At 35.7% G+C, this 26,255-nt stretch overlaps 1 pseudogene across 1 annotated transcript; it reads left to right on the top strand.

Moving 5' to 3' along the window:
• Window positions 1-4,276: 4,276 nt before the first annotated feature.
• On the top strand, window positions 4,277-24,527 carry LOC309615302 (prothymosin alpha pseudogene; annotated as a pseudogene). Its single transcript has one exon. The product of its transcript is annotated as a prothymosin alpha pseudogene (transcript).
• Window positions 24,528-26,255: the final 1,728 nt, after the last annotated feature.

The raw sequence follows: 26,255 nt of genomic DNA, 5'->3' as shown, positions 1-26,255 counted from the left end.
GAATTTAGATTAAATATATATTGCAAATTCCTGAGAGACCACTAAAAATTTTAAAGCAGATAAAACTGATATGCTAAGAGAGAAGATAAAATCAATCAGATGAAATGCTCACTTAAAATCAGAGAAGGCAGAATAAAAGGGGGGACAAAGAACAAATACAATAAACAGAAGATTACAAACATGATAAATATTAAATCAACTATTTTAAAAATCCTTTAAATATTAATAATCAATATATACCAATTAAAAGACCTATTATCAAGGTAGCTAACAACAACAACTATATGTTGTCTACAAGGAACCACTTACTCAAAGTACAAGAATGGAAAAAGGTATACTGTGATAATGCAACCTAAAGAAAGGTGGAGTAGCTATATTAATTTCAAAAAAAAAAAGGAATTCAAAAAAAAGTTTTCAGTATTAATAGATAAAGCAGATAGGAAATATTTAAGGATATAATTTACTTGAAAAACACTATCAATCAGTGTTTATATCTAACAGATGCTATATATAGCAGATGTTTATATACTACTGCCTCAAATGACAGCAGAATAAATGTTTCTCTCAAACTTGCATGGGACATTTATCAAGATAGACCTCACTCTTGACTATAAAAAATACTTAACATGTTTAAAACAATAGACGTTATACAAAATGTGTTTCAGACCACAGTGGAATTAAACTAGAAATCAGTAACAGAAAGATAGCTAGACTAGCCCCAAATATTTGGAAATTAAGCAACATACCTAAAACACATGGGTCAAAGAAGTCTCAAGAGAAATTTTTAAATATTTTGAGCAAAATAAAAATGAAAATACAACTTGTCAAAATTTGTGTGATGCAGTGAAAACAGTGCTTTGAGAAAAAATTATGGCATTGAATGACTATTTCAGAAAAGGAGAATGATCTAAAATCAATAATTTTTAGTTTTTTAAGGAACCTCCATACTGTTCTCCATAGTGGCTGTATCAATTTACATTCCCACCAACAGTGCAAGAGGGTTCCCTTTTCTCCACACCCTCTCCAGCATTTATTGTCTGTAGATGTTCTGATGATGCCCATTCTAACCAGTGTGAGGTGATACCTCGTTATAGTTTTGATTTGAATTTCTCTAATGATTTGTGATGTTGAGCAGCTTTTCATGTGCCTCTTGCCCATCTATATGTCTTCTTTGGAGAACTGTCTATTTAGGTCTTCCGCCCATTTTTGGATTGGGTTGTTTGCTTTTTAGATATTGAGCTGCATGAGCTGTTTATATATTTTGGAGATTAATCCTTTGTCCATTGATTCATTTGTAAATATTTTCTCCCATTCTGAGGGTTGTCTTTTTGCCTTGTTTATCGTTTCCTTTGCTGTGCAAAAGCTTTTAAGTTTCATTAGGTCCCACTTGTTTATTTTTGTTTTTATTTCCATTACTCTAGGAGGTGGGTCAAAAAAGATCTTGCTGTGATTTATGTTGAAGAGTGTTCTTCCTATGTTTTCCTCTAAGTTTTATAGTGTCCAGTCTTACATTTAGGTCTCTAATCCTTTTGAGTTTATTTTTGTGTATGGTGTTAGGGAGTGTTCTAATTTCGTTCTTTTACATGTAGCTGTCCAGTTTTCCCAGTACCACTTATTGAAGAGGCTGTCTTTTCTCCATTGTATATTCTCACCTCCTTTGTCATAGATGATACAGCCATTATGGAGAACAGTACGGAGGTTCCTTACGAAACTAAAAATAGAACTACCATATGACCCAGCAATCCCACTACCGGCCATATACCCTGAGAAAACCATAATTCTAAAAGACACATGCACCCCAATATTCATTGCAGCACTGTTTACAATAGCCAGGTCATGGAAGCAACCTAAATGCCCATCGACAGATGAATGGATAAAGAAGAGGTGGTACATATATACAATGGAATATATGAATGGACCTAGAGACTGTCATACAGAGTGAAGTAAGTCAGAAAGAGAAAAACAAATATCATATATTAACTCATATATGTGGAATCTAGAAAAATGGTACAGATGAACCGTTTTACAAGGAAGAAATAGAGTCACAGATGTAGAGAGCAAACCTATGGGCACCAAGGGGGGGAAGTGGGGAGGGTGGGATGAAATGGGAGATTGGGATTGACATATATACAACATATGTACACTACTACGTATAAAATAGATAACTAATACGAACCTGCTGTATAGCACAGGGAACTCCACTTTGCTGTACAGTAGAAACTAACACAACATTGTAAAACAACTATACCCCAATAAAAAAATTATATTTAAAATAAATTTAAAAATTTAAATTTAAATCATATTGACAAGAAAGTTTTGAAGAGTTTTGAATTGCTGAGAGAAAAAAAAGTTTTCAAAATATTCTCAGAATGTTTTTTTAAATAGTACTAAAATTATCTATTTACAATTTATTTATAATTTGTTTTCTATTAAAAAATGAAAAATCAAAAAATAAAACAAGTGAAATCAATCATTTTTACTTCCACCTTAGGAAACTGGAGTAAGAAGAGTCATGTATGTCTAGAGCAAGCAGAAGAAAAGAAATGATAAAAAATCAGAGTAAAAATCAATGAAAATGAAAATACGAAAATGATAGAGAAAAATCAATGAACCCAAAGCTGGTTCTTTGAAAAGACAAAAAGAAGAAAAAAAAAATAAGTCTCTAGCTAGGTTACCAAGCTAATACCAAAAATGTAAGAGGGTTTATTACTACTGATCCCATGGATATTAAAAGAATAATTTAAAAAATACTGTAAAGAAGTCTATGCCCACAAATTTGATAACTTAAATGAAATGAACTAATTGCTTGAAAAACACGAACTACCAAAATTTATACAAGGAGAAATAAATATCTGAATAGATTTATACCTGTTAAAGAAATTGAAGCAATAATTAAAAACCTTGCAAAAAAAGAAAACACCAAGCCTAGATGGCTTTACTAGTGATTTCTACAAAATATTTCAGGAAGAATTGATACCAATTCTCCACAATCTCATCCAAGAGTCAGAAGCAAAGTGAACACCTCCTAATTCATTCTATCCGGTATCACTGTGATAATGATACCAGATAAAGATATTACAAGAAAGAAAAACTGCAGACCAATATCTCTCATGAATATAGATGCAAAAATCTTCAACAAAACATTAGAAAATTGAACCCAACAATATATGAAAATAAATATATATTACAACCAGTGGGATTTATTCTGGTTATCTAAGGCTGATTCAACATTTGGAAATTAATAAAATCCACCCATCAACAGGCTCAAGAAAAATCATGTGTTTGTATCATTTGATACAGGAAAAGATATAACAAAATTTAACACCCTTTTCATGATAAAAGTCCTCAGAAAACTGCGATTAGAGAGGAACTTCCTTAATTTGATAAAGAGTATTTACAGAAAACCTTCAGCTAACATCATACTTAATGGTGAGAAACTGAACATTTTCCCCCCATGATCACAGACAAAACAAGGATCTTCTCTCCCATCACTCCTATTCAATATTGTACTGGACGTCCAAGCTACTGCGATATGAGAAAACAAGAAAGAAAAAAAAATTCAGGCTGGGAAAAAAGAAATAAAACTGTCTTTGTCCACTGAAGCCATGATTCTTTATGTATAAGATCCCAAAGAATCAACAACAAAAAAAATTCCTGAGTCTCATAACAAGGTTAGCAATATTATTTCTTCAGATAATGTTTGGCTTTCCTCCATTTTGGGGGATTCTAATTAAACATATATTAAACTGCTTTGTATTTTCCCACAGGTTGTTGAGGCTTTATTAAACTTTTAAAGTTGTTTTTCTCTCTCATATCTATTGTCTATCTATGTATCTATCTATGTATTTATCTATGTATCTATCATCTATCTATCTACCTATGTATCTATCATCTATCTATTTAATTTTTGCTTTTTCCTCAAGTTTACTGAATGTGTTTATAAGTATCTAATAACCTGTTAAGCCTTTAAAGGATTTTTCAGTTCCCATATTGTACTTTCCTTGTCTGGAAGTACTATTTGTTTCATTTTTGTAAGTCCTCTCTTGCATTTAGACTTACATTTTCTTTAAATTTTTTATTATGTTTGTAATTGCTGTATTAGAGTCCTTTTCTATGAATTCCATTATCTCTGTCATATTTATTTGTTACAGTAGTCTTATTTTTCTTCTAGTTCTGGGTAACAGTTTCCTGCTTTTTCATATTCTAGTAAATTTTAATTAGGTGCTAGTCGTTTTGTTTGTTGCATTTTTGTCTGGAGTGTTGTGTCTTTAAAAAAACGTTGAGGTAGTTTTGATAGTCAAGTTATTTGTGGAACAGCTTGATCCTTTTGAAGCTTTTTAAAAGTTTTTTAGGGTGGGTCTTGACTAAGTTTGCTGTAGTTATAAATTAACCTTATTGCTGAGATATAATCCTGATTTCTCTATTGAGTACCCTGATTGTTCACTGAGGCATCTCTTCTATGGCAGGTTGTAACTTGAACATCTTACAGTTCTGGGTGATCTCTAGGAATTGTTTATCTTATAATTAAAAGTATATCTTAGCCTGGCTTCAGGGTATTTATGCTACACATGAACAAATTAATGTTCAGCCACACATTCAAGTGGCACTATGCAAATTTCTAGAGCTCTTTCTCTGCATAGCTCCCTCCTCTCCAATACTCTGTCCTTAAAATTTTGGCTGCTAGGGCCTCATCAAAATGCAATGTCTGTTTCTTAATTCAGCAAAATCTCCATGGTCTGCTCTTATAAGCTGATTTTGAAGGTGCCTCCATGAAGAACCTTGGGGCAACACATAAGCTTCTTTGTTAATTTTAATTTTCCAGGATCACAGCCCTGCACTACCTATTGTCCAATGTGTACAGTCAACTGTTTCATATATTGTGTCGAATTGTTTTCCTGGTTGTTTATGCCAGGAGGCAAATTTTGATACTGGTTACTCCAACATGGCTTACTGTGATTTTATAGCTTCTCTGGCTTATTATTACACTCAGAACTTGTGAGTGTTTTTTGCCTTCTAGCTAGATGTAGAAATCAGGACTACAATATTTGTTAAACTTGCAAATATAAAAGGTTCTATGGAATTGTAAATTAAGTATTATTCCACTTGGGGTTGTACCACTCTGCTGTAACAGTGGTAAGTGGTCTCTTGCATGTCTCTGAGTGAGAGGGATTTAATTCCCCAGTTCAACATGGACCAAGTCATCAAATGAGACTTAAGGAATAGAGTAGTGGTAAGTACTGAGCCCTGATGAAGTATGAAAGCATGGTGGGCATATGAGTGCTGAGGAAGTCTAAAATGCAATGTAGTCTTCTAGATAGCAACATCAAGGGACATAATACACTATTTCTTAGATTCATTGCTACATGCTGATGTTGAGATGTAATCTAATATTTGATGATGATATAAACTCCATATTCAAATCACATGGTCTAGGAAAAGCAGGTAATTTTTAAAATGCAATACACTTCAGTTAGGCTATTCCCCATGAAAAGATGAGAGACAACAGGACAAAATATACTGGAATAAGGCATAAAATGTGTGTTAATGTATGGCGTCTTTTCCAGGTTACTTTGAAGTATAGGCCCTTCCTTAATTCACATCAGTGTCATGGAGAGTATTTTGGGTGACAACCCTTTCATCTTACATAGTAGTTCACTAAAATAATTCTATAGTAATGGGTAATTTCTAAAAATACTCCCGAATTTCTTGTTTAAGGACCTCAAAATGATTGAAGAGGACCTTGGCTGAGTTCTTCTTCTACCCAGAAGGTAAGCCTGAGTTGGGAAATTAAATAAAATGTCTAGAGGGATACATATCCAGCAGTTTATGAAGACTTCAGACTTGCAAATAACTTTCATAATGATTCTGTTTTCCCTGAACATCTTTGCAAGGGCAGAGACCATCTCTGTGCATTCCTGTGGATTATTTTGGGTCCTTTGGCCATCTTCTAAGGAGGAATAATTTAAGGGGAAAATTGAGAGAAATTATCAAACTAGAAGACATACCTTTTAAGGGAACCAGGTTCAGTAAGGTAACTGGTTCTAAAATGTTTTTTATTGCTTATTCTTATTCTTGCATAAATTACCTATCATAAACAACCTATGGTAAGTTAACAATATTTTATTTATACTTTAATTGGATGTGTATAGTCCTTAGGACAAGTTAATTAACTTTTGTTTTTATATGCCTCTCTTTCATTTGTTCTCAGAGGATCTCAGAAAGATAATTAAGCATTCTCTAAGGCACTTTCACAGTCCTTACTACCACTGATTGCTAATAAGACAGCAGAAAGTAATTTAATCTTTTCAGGTTAATAGAATATTTTTGAAAATCTGTTATTTTTGAGTATGATAAAATCAATTACTATAGCAATAATGGTTTCAGACAAAAGCTGGAATTAGAGCAAACACAAAGATGCCATTTGTTTTAATTTGTTCTGTTTAAGTCTGTCAATCAGCTTACATACATGAAATTAAGAGTGTTTCACTTACAAGTTTAAACAAAATATTGATTACTGTAAATTTTATGTCTCAATAAATACAGCACAAATTAGTTTGGCCCGAATTCCAGACATAGAAAAGAATATGGTTGCCACAGAAAAAAGTGTTTATTAATATTTTTATTTTGAATTATGTACAAGCTGCATTTAACTACAGGAGTGGACTATTTGATGCATTTATATTAATTCATGATCTTATTTCTAGTGAGCATTCTAGCTGATTGAATAAAAATGTCAGCATATTTAGAAGAAATTTTTATAATCGGGAATACGAAAACATTTAAAGAAAGTAGAAATGTCCTTTTAGCTGTCTCCAAACCAGATCAAGAACAGACTTTTTAATTCCCCATTTTTCTTCTTTCTTATTTAACCTGGCAATCCCTACACTTGAATGCAACCATTTATTCATTCAACAGACACTTGTCTAGAGTAATCTGTCCCTCCCTGGGAAATTTTGATTAAAAAACGTGCCACATGGTGGATGGTACCTCTGCCCCAGCCTTTGAAATCGAGGCACGGGAAGCAGAAGGTGTGCCTGGAGAAGAGAGGTGAAGCCGACAGCTAGAGAGCTACTTCCCGCAGTCAGCGCCCTGGCACCTGCTGTTCGCTGGGAACACGTGCCGCTTCACACTTTCGTGCCTGTGCCCAGCTGTTCCTCCACTTGGCGGGGCTTCGTCAGTCTCTCTGCACCGCATCACCTCTGCCTCGTAAGCACGTTCACTGTTCAAGCTCACCTCGTTCATTAAGTCCTCCCTGAGCATCCCTCATCTCAGGCCATTCTGTTGTTGTTGTTGTTTGATCTGCAACAACACAGCGTGAGAGAGCATGGCATATGTCTTTGACTAGTCAAATAAATTCATATATTTTCTATTTATATAAATATACACATCAGAGAGAAAGGTAAATTCCCACTCATCACCACTCTTTTCTCCAGCCGTGTTACATACCAGTGAAGAGTGGACGTTCTGGGTTGTACCAGCTTCATTTAAATCTCAGTTTCATCAGTTACTAGTTGCAGAACATATGAGTTATAATTTATTTAACTTTGCTGTGCCTCAGTTTTCTCATTTAGAAATTGGGGATAATAGCTATTTTGGAAATTGGGGATATAGTAGTTACGTTATAAGGTAACTGTAAACATTAATTTTTATATAAGTATAAAGCACAGTGTACGCATTCAATACACATTAGCTATTAAGTAGAGAAATTCTGCATATCCATATCCACAGGCAAATTTAGAGAGAGGAAAAGGCACCCGTGGAGAGAAAATCTTTTGGGAGCTCGTTTATTTGCTTCAGAAAATTAACTCTGCCTCAGAGTATATGGGGCAATGTTACCCAAATGCCTTTACTTTTCCAAAGAACAAAGTCATGGGCTATCAGTTTCTTTCATGGCACCTTTGTATGAGTCCTTTGGAGTAGGAGTCAAGGATTCTAAGGGAGTTATTTCTACAAGAATTACCTCATCTTTTGCAAATACTGATCTGGCCGGGTAGATACCAGGTGAGTTTCTATAGGCACAAACAAATTGACAATGGCCTGCCTGGGATCAGGGAGCTGGTAGGAAAGTTCCTGTTTAGAGGAAAGATGATTCTTGGCTACCTGGGTGCTTTGGGTTATGACCTAACTCTCTGTGGTAAGTTTGCTAGCCATATAGACAGCGAGTATGCCTGAACATGCTAAGTGGATCATTCACCATGTTTTAATGCTTTGGCCTACAGTCAAAAGTGAATTGTTTAAAAAAATATTTAACTCTGAGTATAAACTAAAGAGAATATCAGCATTTTTTTTCTAGCATCAGAACAAAGGGAAAACTTCATATTCTGAAAAGCTTCACATCTATAAAATTCTGCAGGTAAATAAGGCCCAACGTATTCATCTGCTGAAGTGATAAAATTTGCCCTTTGATTTTTATGCTATAGGCTCTAATCTCTGTAGGACAAAAAAAAAGGTCACTGCACAAAATAACACCATGGCAGATTTTTATTAAAGACTTTACCGTAAATTAGAAAAATTATAATATAAAAATACAAATGATGAATATAGCACTGACTATCATTTATTGCCTATCTACTTGTGTCAGGTGCTTTATATGATACACATTCATCCATTCTACAGGTGTATATTGAGCATCTTCTGAGGGGATGCCATTAACAGTACAGAAATGACCACTGCTCTCATAACCAGACTAAAAAGAGGACAGACATTAAGCACTCATCACCATTAATCAATTTCCATTGTGGTTGAAACCATAAAGGATAAATTCACGTGACATGGGAGGACTTTGCTGAAGGAGTGATATTAAAACTGAGAATGACAGGATGCTAGATGAAGTAGTGATGAGGGACAGAGACACCTTCCAAGTAAAGAATACGACATATGATAATTGAAAGTCGGGTGTTATACCCATTTTACAGGGAAAAACAGAGCAATGTTAGAAAATACTCATTTTGACAAAAATAAAGTTCTGGAACTTGGCTATTAAAATTACACTTTTATAGAAAAATACTCATTTAGGAAATAGAAGTCCTAGCTTTGGACCCAGTTATAAATTGATATCCACACTGGGAGTTGATGACACTTTTATAATTATTCACTGTGTAAGAATTGAATCTGCAAATACTAAAGATTCAGTTCTACTCATATGCAAAACCTGTTCTTTGATTACGGTGTTCAGTTTTTCCAACATTTGGAGAAACAGGTTTATTGTTTCTAATATTCCTATTGCCTAAACCTTTGCATTTCTTTCTCTCTATTATGCTAGGAAAGTTTTGAATCTCAACATCTTTAGAGGTAGACCATGCTTGAGTCCAAGTTTTAGTCATATAATCACCTAAGCTTTCAAATTCACTCATTAACACAGTAAATCCAAAAGTTCTAGTAAGTGCACCCACATCAATCATTTTGCTCTGACCCCATGTTATATTGTATTCTCCTTTGTCTAGGACCCTGGAATCAATTCCCAGGCATAGTTATCTATGTGTTTGCAATGCCATTGTTGTATTACCTATTTTCCTGTTCTCCTGAGACATCCTGACATGGACACCAGCATCAGCCCACATGATCCTCTCCTCGGTCATTAGGGTCCCAGAACACAGGTTCCCTCCTCCAAGCTCAAAAACACCAGAACTAGCCAAATAGAATCAAATCCCTTCTCTGAGGTCTGCGTTTCAGCTTGATGGAGCTCATTTTCCAAGCTTCTAAATGTTAATAATCTCAACTTCTCCCCCAGCTTACCTTTCCCCATGATAATGTTGTAGATATTTCCTCTATATATAGGTTTAGGTATACAATATACCTAATATAAAATATATTGCCATGATACCTTAATGTGGATTTTTTTTTTGCATTGATACCTAGTTTACAATTCTGTACACGTTAACAATTCTTCATATTAAATTCTCTGTTAAAATAACTACCACAATTTGTTTCCTGAGTAGACAATAGACTGATATAGAAGTTTTTATCAGGAGTCGTCCCAGGAAATAGTCCCTCAAAGTCGGGATTTGGGAGTTGGCTGTCTCATGTCTCAGAGCTTGAACACAATCCCAGGCTCCTTGCCAATGGGAAATGAGATGCTGATTAGTCCTAGGATACTGCAGAATTATGAGTAATCACCTTCGATTGATTTTGATGAAGTGCCTTCTCAAGAAATTGTCTTGGGGACCATGAGGTTTCTGCACTGAATTTTACAGTAATGTTGACTACAGAAACAGTGACATGGAATTAGTACTGGGCTGGTAAATGTTTAACAACTGATTCTCAAAGAAAATTATCTGTAGTCATGGTCAGTTTCCTAGGTGTAAATATTCCCACCATGACCAATATGGATCCTCAAATGTGGTGCCACTGAACACAGAGTTGGGAAGAGATGCACACATCATGCTAGCTGGTATGAGCCGACTCCAGCATGTGGTGGCATGGGATTAATTTTTCTGACTGTACTGGGGTTCTTACAGAAACACTTAAAAACTCAATTCTGTAAACTCTCAGGTCAAGTCATGATCAGAGAACAAAGAGCTTCTATGCCCTAGAAGAACCTCTTATTTACGAAGCCATCAGAAAAAATTTTCTGAAAAACTAACAGGCTTTAGTTGTGAAGTTTGCAGAACTACAACATAGAATGGATTCACAGTCTCGTCAAGTTTTTCATGTGAAATTGAGGATTGTCATTGGGAAAGTGTGGGACCCTGAGGCTTGGATCAGGGGCATCTGGGTGGACAAATTGAAGCTGAAGCATCCGGGTCATGCTAATACTCCTTTGCATTGCGAACAACCTGCCTCCCAGTTTCTGAGAAACTAGACTTACCTTGTTTGAATACCTTGTCTTGAATAAAATAATCATGAATAGTTATTTCCTTGGGCTTTTTCACCTTCCTCCATCATGCTTCTCGGAACATGGTGAAGGTATGACTAAAGCAGCTGATTTTTCTTCTTATAAAAAAGAATACTTTACACACTGGTTCTCCAAGTATGTTCCCAGGAACAGCAGCTCTGCATCACCAGAAAACTTGTTAGAAATGCAATTATTAGGTCCAACCCTGGGCCTATTGAATGAGAGACTCTGGGGTTCAACTCAGCAGCTTGTTTCATGTTTAACATCCTCTCCAGGAGATGCTGATTCTGCTAAAGTTTGAGAATCACTGCTTAAATTCGGCCTTGAGCAACTTATATTTTTATTTCCTAGATTGAGGGAAAAATATTTAGCATCAATTCAATGTTATGTTTTTTTAAAAAGTTATACAGAGCTCTTCTTCCTAAGAACTCATATAACATACACATTTCATATATTACAGGCAAATGCAATCTTTAGTGAAGGGTATCATTCTCTCTTTTATGTTATAAAAATATAAGTAATGAAGTTATTTACATATTTGCCATATCAAATCAACAAGTATTTATTGGATACCTTGTATGTACCCATTCAAGTCTTAGGCACTAAGGGACAGAGTAAGGATAACTATATCTTTCCTAAAAAAGACATCAAAAAGACATTTTTTTTATCATTTGTGATAATTAAGATAAACTTTCTTTAGTTATACTCTAGCAAGCTCCATTGATTGAAGATCTCACAATCTTATTGAGGAAATGAGGCTAATAAAGTAAAAAACAATTAGTAATTAGTACAAAATAATTTCCAGTCAAGTGACATCTTGTATAGTACTATAAATTATTAATGCTTCATTTGTTAGACTAGAGGAATTATTGTGAATTTTAAAAATAGGAAGTCTTCAGTGGAAACACTTGAAATGAGCCTTCAACATGAGCAAAACTGTGTTTGCTACAAAGGAGAGGGTGAAGGGTTCTGCTAAGGAAGAGCATGTAAGAACAATGGTTTGAAGGTGGAGATTACCATATACGCAAGGCAACAAGATGGATAGTTAGAGTAGTTGAGGAAATAGTTTAAGTAAATCAGAGTTTAATCATATTAAATATGAATATAAGTGCACTTATATTTGCACTTTAACCTGTATTAACACTGGGTAGCTCATAAATCACGGAGGACTTGAAAATGTGACTTGAAATGAATGGACATATCCTAATTTACCTGGCTGATGGAGGGCAGTGGAATCTGGCAAGGAAAATGGAACAAGACAAGATAAAGTATTGGGATCATAGTGGACGAATGTACTGTTTGATCTTTGATTTGACCAGCAAGAGGTAAATCTAAAACATGAGAAAGCTTTAGGAAAGAAGAGAACAGTGTGGCAAAATTATGTACTGCTGGGATCAGACAAAATATATCAAAGGATTATCATCGCATGTATTTTTGCCATTTGTCCATCAACAAGTAGGCTAACCTTCCCTGCCCAGCTTTTCTCCCCTTCTCTACCATATTTAACCTTTTGAATTTCATATTGCAGATTGAAAATGAGAAGGGGGCAGTAGAAAAAGAGAGACGGATAAGATCGGACTAGGGAAGAAATTTAGGGAATGGTAGATATAAGCCATGAGGCTTAAGGGATTTATGTGAAAAAAAATAAGGAAGAAAGCTAAGTATTGCCATGGACTGTGTACGCTATTCACTATACGTGAAAAATACAAAGAATACTTGAGTTACTTTGTAGTTGCTTATAGTTATTCGTCTGTGTTCTTTGCTCTGTGACTGGACCACATGACTTATGATGTCAGTTTAGTTATAGCGAGCATCAGGTTTATACTGTGATATTTACTATGAGAAAACAAATTGCATCTCTTAAGTGCATCGTGAGTTAAAAGGCTAATCAATGTCACTCGTCAGCTTGTTCATACCTCTAATCTCTGAAGAGAATCCACATTCTCCATAACTTCCAAAGAGGTACCCACTGCTTTCCCAATCACTCTACCCTGGAAATGTCTCTAGATTGAGAAGGGGGAGGGTAGGAGGATAGGCAGAAATGTTCCTGAACCAGTTGAGACAAGTCTAGAACAGCCTCTAGATAAAGCCCCATACTGTGACTCATCCCCATACTGTGATAGGGACTCAAATAAATCACAGTAACTTCAATCACCTCTTATATTACTATTATTTTGTAGGAAGTCCAGATAAGGTTCTTTGAGAGAAGAAAAATATTTTTCTTTATGGAATCCCCCGCAAGTCACCAGTAGTTTTCTCTGAGTTGATAATTACAAAAACAACAACAAACTAGTGTTTATTGAGTGCTTACTATGTGCCAGGACTGTTCTAGGTGCTCTGCAGATTTTACATGTAAAACAATCCCCACGAGAAAGGTCCTGCTGTTATCATCACTGACCCTAGCTAGTGAATGGCATAGGCGGGTTTATCATCAGGCCATGTCCTGCAGGCCATGTATTACTGAATGATACATCTGAAAATATTCTCACAAAAACAGCTACAAACAAGTCATCCAGAAAAGATGGTTATAATATTTTACTTGCAAGTTTTAAGAAAAGAAAATATTATTACTTCCCATGATAAGTATAGCCTAATATTTGTAATATTATTTCAAATGAAGCATCATTTTTTATATCTAATCCAGTGATTTTCAGCCAGGTTAGATTTCATCCTCTGAGGACATCTGGCAATGCCTGGAGACTTTGTTGGTTATCAAAATCAAGGCTTGCTACTGTCTTCTGGGATGCTGCTAAACATCCTACAAAGTGCTAGAAAGTTCCCCACAGCCAAGAATTATCCAGATCAAAATATCAATAGTGCTGAGGCTGAAAAAACATGATGTGCTCTAAAACTCTTCTTTTTGCATTATTCTTAAAATGAAAGAAGAGGATTAATTTCAATAAGTATTTACTGATTTCTCTCTTCTACCTTTGGCATTTAAATTATCAGATGCTTCAAAACTCTATTTCCCAAATTAGATCCTGAATCTTGCCAATTATTCCTCTAAACCTTAGTTCAAGCCATCATCACTTTTGCTTCCATTCTTGTTCCTCCTACATTTCATTAGTAGCAGTGTAATTTTTCTAAAGCCTGTAAGAACATGGCCCTCCTCTGCTCCGTAGCCTCCAGTGGCTTCCTTTTTGATTTAAAATCAAGTCCAATCTGCACACTAGGACCTGCGGTGTGCCACAGGACTTGGAGGCTGTCTAAGCTAGGTGCTTGTTACCCGTGATGCTTCATTTTCCACTCTTTTCCAGGCACTGCTCTTTCCATTCCCCACAAATATGCCAAGCTCATCCCCTCTCAGGGCTCTGCACTTACATTTCCTCTGACTAGAGTGTTCTTTTTCCTGAGTTTGATGTGGCTTTTCTTTTTTAAAATTTAAGACCCCGCTCAAATGAAACTTTCTCCAAGAGACCCTATCCCTGACCCATGATTGATTTTCCTCATAGTATTTATGACTTTCTGAAATGTTCTTCTGTTTTCATGTCTCAGTTGTCTATATTAATGACAAGAACCTGAGCCTCAGGAGGAAGGGACTTGGTCCTACATTGCTCTTGCATCCCTCATGTCTAGAACAGTGCCTGCCATGTATCAGATGATCAGTAAATATTTATCGAATAATGAGGGAATGATTGAAAGGATGAATAAAATCTAAAGGCTAGGAATTTGCTTAATGCTGTGGATTCACCAAGGTAGACACAGTACGTATTCTCTAATCTTAGGATAAGGTCATTTTCTCCTCAGGGAAGTAAAGTGTAAAATGACACTCCAAGAGCAGGAATGGACTGGCTACTCGGAAAAGCCATCTTTGCATCGGTCCCGTGTCTGGCTCCGTGCCAGCCGCAGTCACCTCCGCCGGACTCCGGCAGCTTTGTCGCCAGGGCCGTCGAACTCCTGCATTCTTCTTTTTTTAAACATCTTTATTGGAGTATAATTGCTTTTCAGTGGTGTGTTAGTTTCTGCTGTGTAACAAAGTGAATCAGTTATACGTATACATACGTCCCCCTATCTCTTCCTTCTTGCGTCTCCCTCCCACCCTCCCTATCCCACCCCTCTAGGTGGTCACAAAGCACCAAGCTGATCTCCCTGTGCTATGCGGCTGCTTCCCACTAGCTATCTATTTTACATTTGGTAGTGTATATATGTCCATGCCACTCTCTTACTTCGTCCCAGCTTACCCTTCCCACTCCCCGTGTCCTCAAGTCCATTCTGTAGTAGGTCTGTGTCTTTATTCCCATCTTGCCCCTAGGTTCTTCATGACCTTTTTTTTTTTTTTTTTTAGATTCCACATATATGTGTTAGCATACGGTATTTGTTTTTCTCTTTCTGACTTACTTCACTCCCGCTTTCTTCTTAACCCACTGCATCGGATCACCGGTGTGCCCCATCATGTCAGATGTGGCCGCGGACACCAGCTCCGAAATCACCACCAAGGACTTAAGAAAAGAAGGAAGTTGTGGAGGAGGCGGAGAATCGGGGAGAGGCACCTGCTCATGGAAATGCTAACGAGGAACATGGGGAGTGGGAGGCAGACAGTGAGGTAGATGAACAAGAGGAGGAAGGAGGAGGAGGAGGAAGAAGGTGACTGTGAGGAGGAGGATGGAGATGAAGATGAGGCCGAGGCAGCTACATGCAGACGGGCAGCTGAAGATGAATAGGACGATGATGTTGATGGAAGCGGAAGACCAAGGAGGAGGACTGGACAGCAAAAAAGGAGAAGTTAAACTTAAAGGGCCACCGTGACCTAGTCACCCTCCACTTCCCGTCTCAGGATCTAAACGTGGTCCCCTTCGAGTAGAGCCCCGCCTGCCTGCCCGCCCATGCGGCAGCGCCACCCGCAGATGACACGCGCTCCCCGCCACCCAGCCAGAACCACAACGCGAACTTGCAACGGGAGGAAAAAAGAACCACAACTTCCAAGGCCCCGCTTTTTTTCATAAAGTACTTTAAAAAGGAAAATTTTTTTGTATTGTTTATTTGCATTTTATATTTTTGTACATATTGTTAGGGGGTCAGCCATTTCTAATGATCTCGGATGACCAAACCAGCCTTCGGAGCGTTCTCAGTCCTACATCTGACTTTACTTGTGGTGTGACTGTGTTCATTATAATCTCAAAGGAGAAAAAAAAACTTTGTAAAGAAAGCAAAAACAACAACCAAAAAACAATTTTCTTCCGACCATTCCAGTAACTTTTTTTGTGTACGTACTTAGCTGTACTGTAAGTAGTCGGTTTGTATGAGATGGTTAAAAAGGCCAAAGATAGAACGTTTCTTTTTTTTTCCTTTTTTTGTCTATGAAGTTGCTGTTTATTTATTTATTTATTTTGTCCTGTTTGATGTATGTGTGAAACAATGTTGCCCAACAATAAACCGGAATTTTATTTTGCTGAGTTGTTCTAACAACAACAAGAAAAGAGCAGGAATGTGTTACCTGGGTGGAGAATGAGAAGAGCTTTCCTTGTAAATGGACTATGAAACACTGAGGCTCAGAGCTAAGAGGGGGCCGAGCCTGTGAAGGAGCTGGAAGAGCAGCGGGATGGCTGCTCTGGAGACAGGCACGGAGGAAGCAGAGTTGAGGCTGGAGGATCGGAAGGCAGGTCACAAGGGCCATATAGATACTGTGAGTGTGGGCTTTATCATGCGGGGCTGGAGGGCTCGAGAAGGGTTTTTAAATCAGTAGAAAATAGTATCATATTACGCAGTAATCAGAGCACAGGACCTGAGTTTATCAAGGCTTCAACTAAACCGCATCTGCATAAACACCAAGGTCAGAATTTGGGTACATAGGAGAGTTGGTGGTGAATGTTCCTGAGAATGTTTATAATCCAACACTCAGGACTCACCCCGGGTGAATGACAAAGTGGCTCAGTGCCAGTCAAATCCTGGTTCAAGTGACACCCTCTCCTGCAATATATTAAATATTTCACAAATTGCAGAAGACATGTGTTTTGACTAGTGAGATTATTTCAGTTGTGAACTCTTCCAGAATTTTCCATTTTAAATAAATTGATTTAATTTCCCTCTTCTATTCATATGCATATCTGCTAAATTATGTTTCACAGAAAGTAAAGTGGTCAGATTTAATCAGACCATTCATTCATACCAGCCAGGGCTCTCAGTAATTACTTTTTATATGAGATAATTTTAATTTGCCTTACATTTACATAATGAAATTATTTTGTATCACTTCCCAAGGTCTCAGGAGGAATATGTTAAAATATCAACATTCGGTAGTCATTAAGTATTTCGTTTGTTTAACAATATTGATACACGTCCTAAGGTGCTGTTGCTCTAGGCACATGAAGCAGAAGGGTCATTGTGATTGTTTAGAAAACACAAAGCTAAACAGTAATTTGGATGTCTATGAAAAATAATTCAGATATTTCAGGGCCCAATGTGAATTTTGGGGGGAATGTGTAGTCAGGGATGACCACCTTCACAAAAATATTAACACATAATTTTATTCTTATTTTTAATTTGTGGACCAAAATTTAAGAAAAATTATTTGTGCGTGTTTTAGAAAGTGGTTTAAACTTGGTCCATGAGTTCCTGTAACTGTAATTTCTTTGTAATCAGAAACTGAATCTTACTTACCTTTGTAATCTCTGTATCTAGCACAGAGCTGGACACAGAGTAGATGCAAAATATTTTTTGTTGCATAAAAAATAGCGTGGGAAAAATTGTCTTTTTTTGTTTTCCCTGCAAATCATTTGGCTGTTAAATCTGACTACTGGGCAATTTTTCAAATTGTCTGTGAAATCTCGTATTGAAAATTATGTCATCACTTCAGTTGGCAACATTTGGTACTTACAAAATCAAGCTTACTGTCATTTTTCCCCTTGCATATGTATCCTTTTCAGTCATTTTTATCATACGGATACCTGTGGTTCCCCAAAGATTAGCTTCTGTAAAAACATGAATGATTTGTTTTTACATGAATAATATATATTCACATCTTCCACCTATCAATTTTACTAAAATTTACTGAAATATGGATACTTTAAGGCATATCATTATTAATATTAAAATAATATTATGAAACTAAAAAGTTTGTTTTGCATTAATGAAGCTCTTATGCAAACTATTCTTCCATTGCCAAATGAATGCGGAAATATAAATATCATTCTCCAAGGATTCATGAACTTGAACATATGATAACGTCAGGATTTTAATAGCTTATAAAAAAACTTTTGCTGAGACTATATACTTGACAAATTTTAAACATTGAAATAAGATTTAGATTTTAGATTAAGCAGATGTGAAAAATAAATCAGTCATATTGAAAGAGAAGAAAATAAAGCGAAACTTTCCAAAATTCCAAACCCAACAAAATGCTTATGTATTTTCTTCATTTATTTCTCCAAATAACTGAATGAGAAATAACTTATTTGAAGCTGTATTTAAAGAGTTATATCATCGGGATATTAACAAGACAACAGCTATGATACCTATTTAAGATTTATTAGATTTATTATGCTATAATATATATGATAGTATATAATATAGTATATTATGTATTGTTCAGGATTGATGTTGAGTTTCATAAAGAGATTTACAAAAATAATGAATTGTGAAGTCTGATTTGTCTCAGCATGCAAAGTACATGCAAAAAGTAATATAAAAATGCACATAGGTAGTGACATCTCAAAATTTTAGATGCTCTTTCTAATTTGGTAGCAAAAAGTTAGATCCTTAAGAATATTCCTGTTGTATTTTTTTTAATTTCATTTATAAAGGGAAGAGGGGAACTAAAGTGGGGAACTATACCTCAAAGTTAGTAGTTTCTTTTTATAAATTATTTTTCCATGTCTATTTAGAAATCCTACTTTCACATGTATTTTTCTTTCTTATCCAAAGGATTTCATAACTTTTGCTTTTACTCCATGGTCAATGTTTCCTCTTCCTCCTTCATTATGTTCAAATAAATTTTCTTCACATTGAAATTCCTTCTTCTTATGCTTATTTCTTTGTTCTCATTTTCACCTATTCTCCAATTCCAGGCATCATCTTAATTTTACCTTCTCTCTGTGATTCTTATTTCACAGCCTGGATTATATCCCTATTTCTATCACCAAGTTAGTGATTTCATTTAACTCCTTTCATAAGAACTATGTAAATGAACGATCCCTTTGTCCACTAATATCTTCAGCTAATATACCTTAAATAGTCCGAGTGTAAAGAACATGCAAATGGCCTCCCCATAACTTTCCAGGAAAGTATCATGATGCCAGGGCTCTCAGTGCCTTTCCTAGAGGTGGCAGCAATGATTCTCCTTGTCTGTTCCTAAAAGCAAAAGGTATATGGAACTGGGCAGATAACTATTGCTCCTAGATGTTTATCCCTACAGGGGTTATAAAGGCAGTTGCTCTTCTTAGATGGAACTGAATATCCATTTTATTCATAGAAAAAGCATTTGAAAAATAACATTAATTCTCTAAGATAATGCACTTCTATGTTGCTTTAAGTGATCCCCAACGGACCTGAAAACTTAATTGGATTCCATGCAATTATGAAATTGTATCAGGAAACAACTTCATAAACAAGGTATTTTGCTCTTTGGAAGAGCAAAGACATTGAATAATTTTCTTCTGTTATGCATCCCTATGTCCATTCAAGGAATGCAAATATAGAAAGGCATTTCTAATTTACCTCTTAATAAAAATGTTTATTCATGAAATATTAAGTCAAGGGATGGGTTACTTTTTCACCAACATTGAGCCCTTCCTGTATCCTAAAGTGAATAATGTGTGATTTGTCACGCGTATGGCAGAGGTTATCCAAATTAAGATGCTGTTTGAGAGTAAACTTGGAAAGGGTAGGGAAACCATTGCCTTGCTTTTCTCATTTTCTACCCCAACTGACAAAAGTTAGTTTCAGATAGAGGAAACTTCCATCTTTATCTTCTATTCTTCTGCCTTCTCACAGGACAGTTCAGTCTTACACTTAGCATTAAGAGTTGTGAGCGTCAAGCCTTCTCTGGGCCATGTTTCTCTGATGAGTGGGGTTAAGGCATGAAGGCAGTCATGTCATGGCATGTCATGACAGTGTGGTTTTGTTTCCCTGTGGCCCCAACTGGCTTCAGGTTCCGTGACTTTGTGTTTGCACTCTCCAGGGAGAAAGCCCTCTTCCCCCCGCTGGGACCCTCTCAGGGGGCAGGCCAGCCATGCCACAGCTTTTCCACCAGCATCCAAGTGGGTCAGTTCATTTCAGGCTTGTCTTAGAAGGTCTACGGGAGCCTTTTTCCTGGCTTTGTCAAAGAGCCATATACTTTGCGGGTTTAGGGAATTTCTGTGGCCCGTTAGTAAAACTGAGAAGCTGGCTTTTCACTTGGCTAGTTCTTTGCTAGTAAGTGACTGGACCATGTTAAGTCCAATATAGTCATATGGCAGATAAAGCTTATGTACTTCAGGTACAGACAGAGCTGGGTTGAATCCCAATTCAGAGACTACATACCTGAGAAACTGAGAAATTTATTTAAGTTCACTGAGTCCTGGGTTCTTAATTTTAAGTTAGGGTAACTTAACTGTAGCAGTTGTTTGAAAGTTATATGTAATAAAGTGTAAAGTGCTTTAGAATAACACTTTATGAGCAATATATAGATTGAAGGTTTCATAAGAGCAGCTGATTAGGTGTGAATAAAAATTAGTCTTCCTCAGTGGTCCACATCGAAAAATCTTTAAAGAGAACTCCAACCCCAAGATGTTGGGACTGAATAAAATAATAATATGTTAAATATGGGGAAAAAAAATTAGTCTTCTAGTTTGGCTTGTTTGTGTTCATTTACCATATTCATTAGGACTTGAATAGCCAGGGAAGAAGTCTTAAGAACAAAAATTTACTTGGAAAAAGAAAATAAAATTTCCAAATCATGAAATAAATCCTGGTTCCAAAGGAAATCTCCAACTATTAAAGATGGAGATAGTATAAAGGTTTAAAAATTACAGCTTTTATATATCAAAGATAAAAGATAAAAATTATTATTCTGAAAAGTCACTTTCAATGTTCCAAAGTAACTCATAGGAAGAAATTTTAACATTCCATTTGGAAAAATTGTTGTAGCCAATAGACATCACATTTTTTCCCTAGAACTAAGCCAGTACAAAAACTACATAGTTCTTGGAAAATACGTAGGGAAAACTAATTAACATTTCAGAATTCTGTGCTAACAGGTTGTAATTTTCTCTGTTAAATAATAGGGTGCATGAGTTAAATATACCAATGATGAACAGTGTAGCCTTTGGGAATATTTTTGAAAAGTGATTTTCATTTTTATAAAAAAGAGAAATTTTTTCCACTATCTACTTACCTAGGCAACAGAAACCTTAAGTAGAGCAATTTACTTTTTCTTCACAGAAAACGTTTTCAGTTGAGTTCAGAAAGCAGCCCTCACTGGCTCAGGCTCACCTGGAATTCCAGGCATCCTCAGTGTCCCAGCAGATACAGCCTTGAGATAGCAATGTTTTGTGAGACCATGTGGACAGTGTATGTGACTGACCCATTAAGGCCTCTCTATAAACTCAAGATTCTGTGGGGTAAGGATGGAGATTACTAACCTTGTGGCCACCTGTCCTAGACAAGCCTCGTATGTAAGTTCCCTCACTTATTATAACTGCCTCCTACAAATCTGGAGTTCTCTGTCTCTTTCTTCTGTTTCTCCTTGCCCTCCGTATACAGTGGCCAGTTTTGAATTTCACCTGGGGAAGCTCCCAAGATTGCAAATCAACACATATTTTATTGTATTTAATCCTTACATACACATTAGGATTTTGGTTATATTGCTGCCCCATTGCGTAGACAAGAGACTTGGAGCTTAGAGAGGTGAGCTCATGTGCCCAGGGTGACAGGGCTGATGCAGCAGAGCCAGCATGCAGACCCAGGTCAGTCTGCCTCTGGAGCCCCCATTCTTGGCCACGTGGGCAGGTGCCGTCTCCCTCACTGAGGACCTTGGGTCACTGGGACACTGCCTTCCACGCCAACTGAATGACTGGTCTCAACTTCTTGACCAAAAGATTGCACAGTTGGTTTTCATGAGGATATTTGAAATGAAAGTTTAGATCATTGATTTAATGTTTTAGTTTTTTCTAATATAAACTTTACTGTGATATTTCCCTCTATAAGTGCTTATTTAGTTGCATCTCATAAATTTTGAAGTGTTGTGTTTCCATTTTCAATAAAAAATATTTTGTAATTTGCTTTTCTGAATGTACATCCAATTGTTCAAAGAGCCTGTTTTGAAAATTCTTTGCTTTCTTCATGAGATTGTTTTGGTGTCATAGAAAATTGGCAAGCTGTATAGGTGTGGGTGTATTTCTGAGAACTCTATTATGTTTCATTGATCTATTCTTTATCTTTATTCTGGTACCACACTTTATTTTATATTTATAGTCGGCTTGAAATCTGAGAGTGTAGGTCCTCCACCATTTTTGTTTCTAAAGAAAAATTTATTTAGAATATTCTAGGTTATTTGCATTTCTTTATAAATTTTAAACACAGTTTGGGTTATTTCTTTCTTAAATATTTGATAGAATTCACTGACAAAAATATCTGAGCCTGGGGTTATCATTGTGAGTATGGTTTGATCATGATTTCAATTTATCATCTGTGTAAATATATTCATATTATTATTTTTATTTCATTTTGTCATTTGAAAATGACACCATTTTATGACTCCAGCATTACCCTGATACCAAAGCCAGATAAGGACACTGCAAGAAATCTACAAGCCAGCATCCCTGATGAATAGAAAGGAAAAATTTCTCAACAAGATATTAACAAATAAAATTCAAAGCCCTTTGAAAGGATCATACACCACAGTCAAGTGGGATTTATCCATGGGATGCAAGGATGGTCCAACATACACAAATCAATCAATGTGATACACCACAGTAATAGGATGAAAGATAAAAATCATAATTATCTCAATAGATGCAAAAAAGCGTTTGACAAAATTAAACATACTTTCATGATAAAAACTCTCAACAAATGCTGTATAAAAGGAATGTAACTCAATATAATAAAGGCCAATTATGACAAGCCCACAGCTAACATCAAACTAAACAGTGAAAGGTTGAAAGTTTTTCCCCTAAGATCGGGAGTGAGACAAGGGTACCCACTCTCAACTCTCCTATACAATATATTATTGAAAGCAATACTAGATACTGAACACAATTACTGGAGCAGTTAGGCAAAAAAAAGCCAATAAAATGCATCCAGATTGGAAAGATAGAAGTAAAATTGTCTTTTTGCATATGATATGATTTTATATATAGGGAAAATTCCAAAAACTCCACAAAATAAACTGTTAGAACTAGTAAACAAATTCAGTAAAGTTGCAGGATATAATAATACCTGCATACAGAAATCAATGTGTTTCTATACGCTAACAACAAAAGATCTGAAAAAGAAATAAAAAAATCCCATTTACAATAGCATCATAAACAATAAAATACTATTATGTCAATTATATCTCAATAAAATTGGGAGAAAAAGCAATAAAATACTTAGGAATAAGTTTAACCAAGGAGGTGAAAGATCTCTACATTAAAACTATAAGACTTTGATGAAAGAAACTGAAGAAGACACAAATATATGAAACGATCGTGTGCAAAGATTGGAAGAATTTAAATTGTGAAAATGTCCATACTGCACAAAGCTATCTATAGACTCAATGCAACCCCTATCAGAATTATAACAGCATTTTTCACAGAAATAGAAAAGCTACCTTAAAATTTGTATGGAACCACAGATGACTCCAAATAGCCAAAGCAATTCTGAGAAAGAAGAACAAAGCTGGAGATACCACACCTCTTTATACCAAATTATATTACAAAGCTATAGTAATCACAACAGTATGTTAGTGGCATGAAAACAGACATATAGTCCAATGGAACAGAACTGAAAGTCTAAAAATAAACCTTCACATATACCATGAATTAATACATGACAAGGGAGCCAAGAATACTCAGTGGGGAAAGGCAAGTCTCTTCAATAAATGGTGTTGGGAAAACTGGATAATCATATGTAAAAGAATGAAATTCAATCCCTATCTTAGACCAGTTACAAAAATTAATTCAAAATAAATTAAAGACTTAAACATAAGACCTGAAACCATAAAATTCCCAGAAGAAAACATAAGGAAAAAGCTCCTCGACATAGGTTTGGCTACAATTTTTTGGATATGACACCAGTAGCACAAGCAACCAAAGCAAAAATCAACTTCTCCTCCCAAAAGAATTGACCAGGCTACCAGTCATAGAACATACTTGGGGAAAGCAGAAGTTAGGAAGGAAAGCACTGGGGTTCAGAATGAGAGGTTCCACATTTCCCTGCTCAGTATATTTTCTGGACCCTGCTTTCCCATTGGGAAATGGAAGTAATTACAGCCATTTATTAGCTTGTCTAGAGGCCTGTTTAAATTTAAAGTACTTCTTTTCATTTGTGTACTTTAAAATATCATAGATTTCAACTAAAGCCAGTGAGAACAATTTTGTGTGTCCAATAAAAAAGAAGAATACTTAAAATGCACTCAAAATATCTAGTCTCTGGAAGTATTTTAAAAATAATTGTATAGTTGTTTATATTCCTAGTGGTTGGAGAAGTGTCCTCAGAGTGCTATTTAAACATTTAATAACACAGCCAAGAAAATAATTTGAGATACAGTCAGCCCTCTGAACCCACAGTTTCCTCATCTGTGAATTCAACCGAGGATCGAAAATATTCAGAAAAAAATTTTTTCAGAAAGTTCCCAAAAGCAAAACTCGAATTTGCCATGCACCAGCAACTATTTAAATAGCACTTACATTGTATTAGGTATTATAAGTAATCTAGAGATGATTTAAAATATATGGAAGGATGTGTGTAGGTTATATGCAGATACTATGCCATTTTATATAAGGGACTTGAGCATCCCCTGACTTTGGGCCTGGAACCAGTCTCCAAGGGACAACTGTATTATCATAGGAATCAAACTTTGAAGCCCAATGCATGCCAAGGTCTAAAGGCAGAAAGTAATCCATTTATAATTGAATATCCCACTTACTGTTTGCTCAGTGGACTCTACCTGTGCATGGAGGAAAGGTTGACAGAGAGTTTGAATAATCTCAGGGTCATAACAGGAAGAGAACATATGCAGGCATAAATGTTATCAAGTAGCAAATTTAAAATGACTAATTAACAAATACTTCCATTTGGGTGCTGTTAAGAAACTCCTTTACTGGCAAATGTTTTGGAATCAAAGGTTTTCTTGGAAGAAAAGAAATGTACTTTTTAAGTTAAATTAAAAGCTCGAGGAGTTAAGGGAGTAGAGAACGATGTCAACTGACCTGCTTCCAAAGCAAATAGATTGTTTTCTGCATAATATATGCAGAAATATATTGAGATTAATATAAATCTAAAACATCGGTTTGTATCCACCACAGAAGACCTGCATCATGGGGAATTTTGTCATCCTGATACCGCAATTTTCCTGATTATTCTTGTCATTCTGATGCCATTCTATGAGGGTGAATCGTATGAGAATGCTAATATTCAATAATAGATATACAGTTGTAAATACAAATAAAATGATATAAATACCATGTCTCATTTTCAATATTGAATACAGATGGCTTAAACAATAAGCATAGCCCTGAAAAATAATGTGGATCTTTAATTTTTATAACCTAGAAGTATTTTATATATCATAAAAAGCTATATAAAATATAGTATAAACCTTAAGTAAAGCTGCTATACTTTCAGATATTAATAATTCTTTCTGAGTTAATCATTGGGAATTTGGATTTAATAATTCTTTTTTCATAAAAAGCAAGTATATTTAAATTTCATTAAAATAACCTTCTGAGTTAAAAAAAAAATTTCCACTTGAGTAAAAGAGTAATTAAAAAGGCCTAAGAACACTTTAACCAGGCTTGCCATTTTGCATCATTTTGTAACATTTTCTCATAAAAAAATCATTTAGTTACTTTAGAGTCCATGTTGGTGCTTGTTTTTCAAGAAAGCAGCCGTGATTGTTTACAGAGCAGATGTGGATTATAAGTAAGTAGAGCAGAACATTTTGGAATAATCCCACTCAAGGTACATGAAAATGATATTTAAGCAACTCCTGATATGTCCCAAGAGATTTAGCTTAAAAGTTTAAAGTTAATCAAGTAACTCTGCAGCTCTAAAGCTGTTAAAACATAGACATTTTTACTATGCACAGTTTGCAGATATTTCCCTCTGTTTCTTCCAGCTTTAACACATCTTAACTATGCTTCATGTGGCTGTTATCAGCATCAGCAATGTCTGGACAGCTGAATCCCGGGAAGGGGTTCCAAGCTGTGTCTCATATGGATTATAATTTTGACTCATTTCTTAGTTACATTCTCAGCCATGTTGGCACTTTTTTTTTTAACCTCTGGTCTACTTATATCACTTTAAA

The sequence above is a fragment of the Balaenoptera borealis genome, assembly GCF_965194805.1.
Source record: "Balaenoptera borealis genome assembly, chromosome: 17".
NCBI classification, from domain to species: Eukaryota; Metazoa; Chordata; class Mammalia; order Artiodactyla; family Balaenopteridae; genus Balaenoptera; species Balaenoptera borealis.
This window is presented reverse-complemented; position numbering and strand designations above follow the sequence as displayed.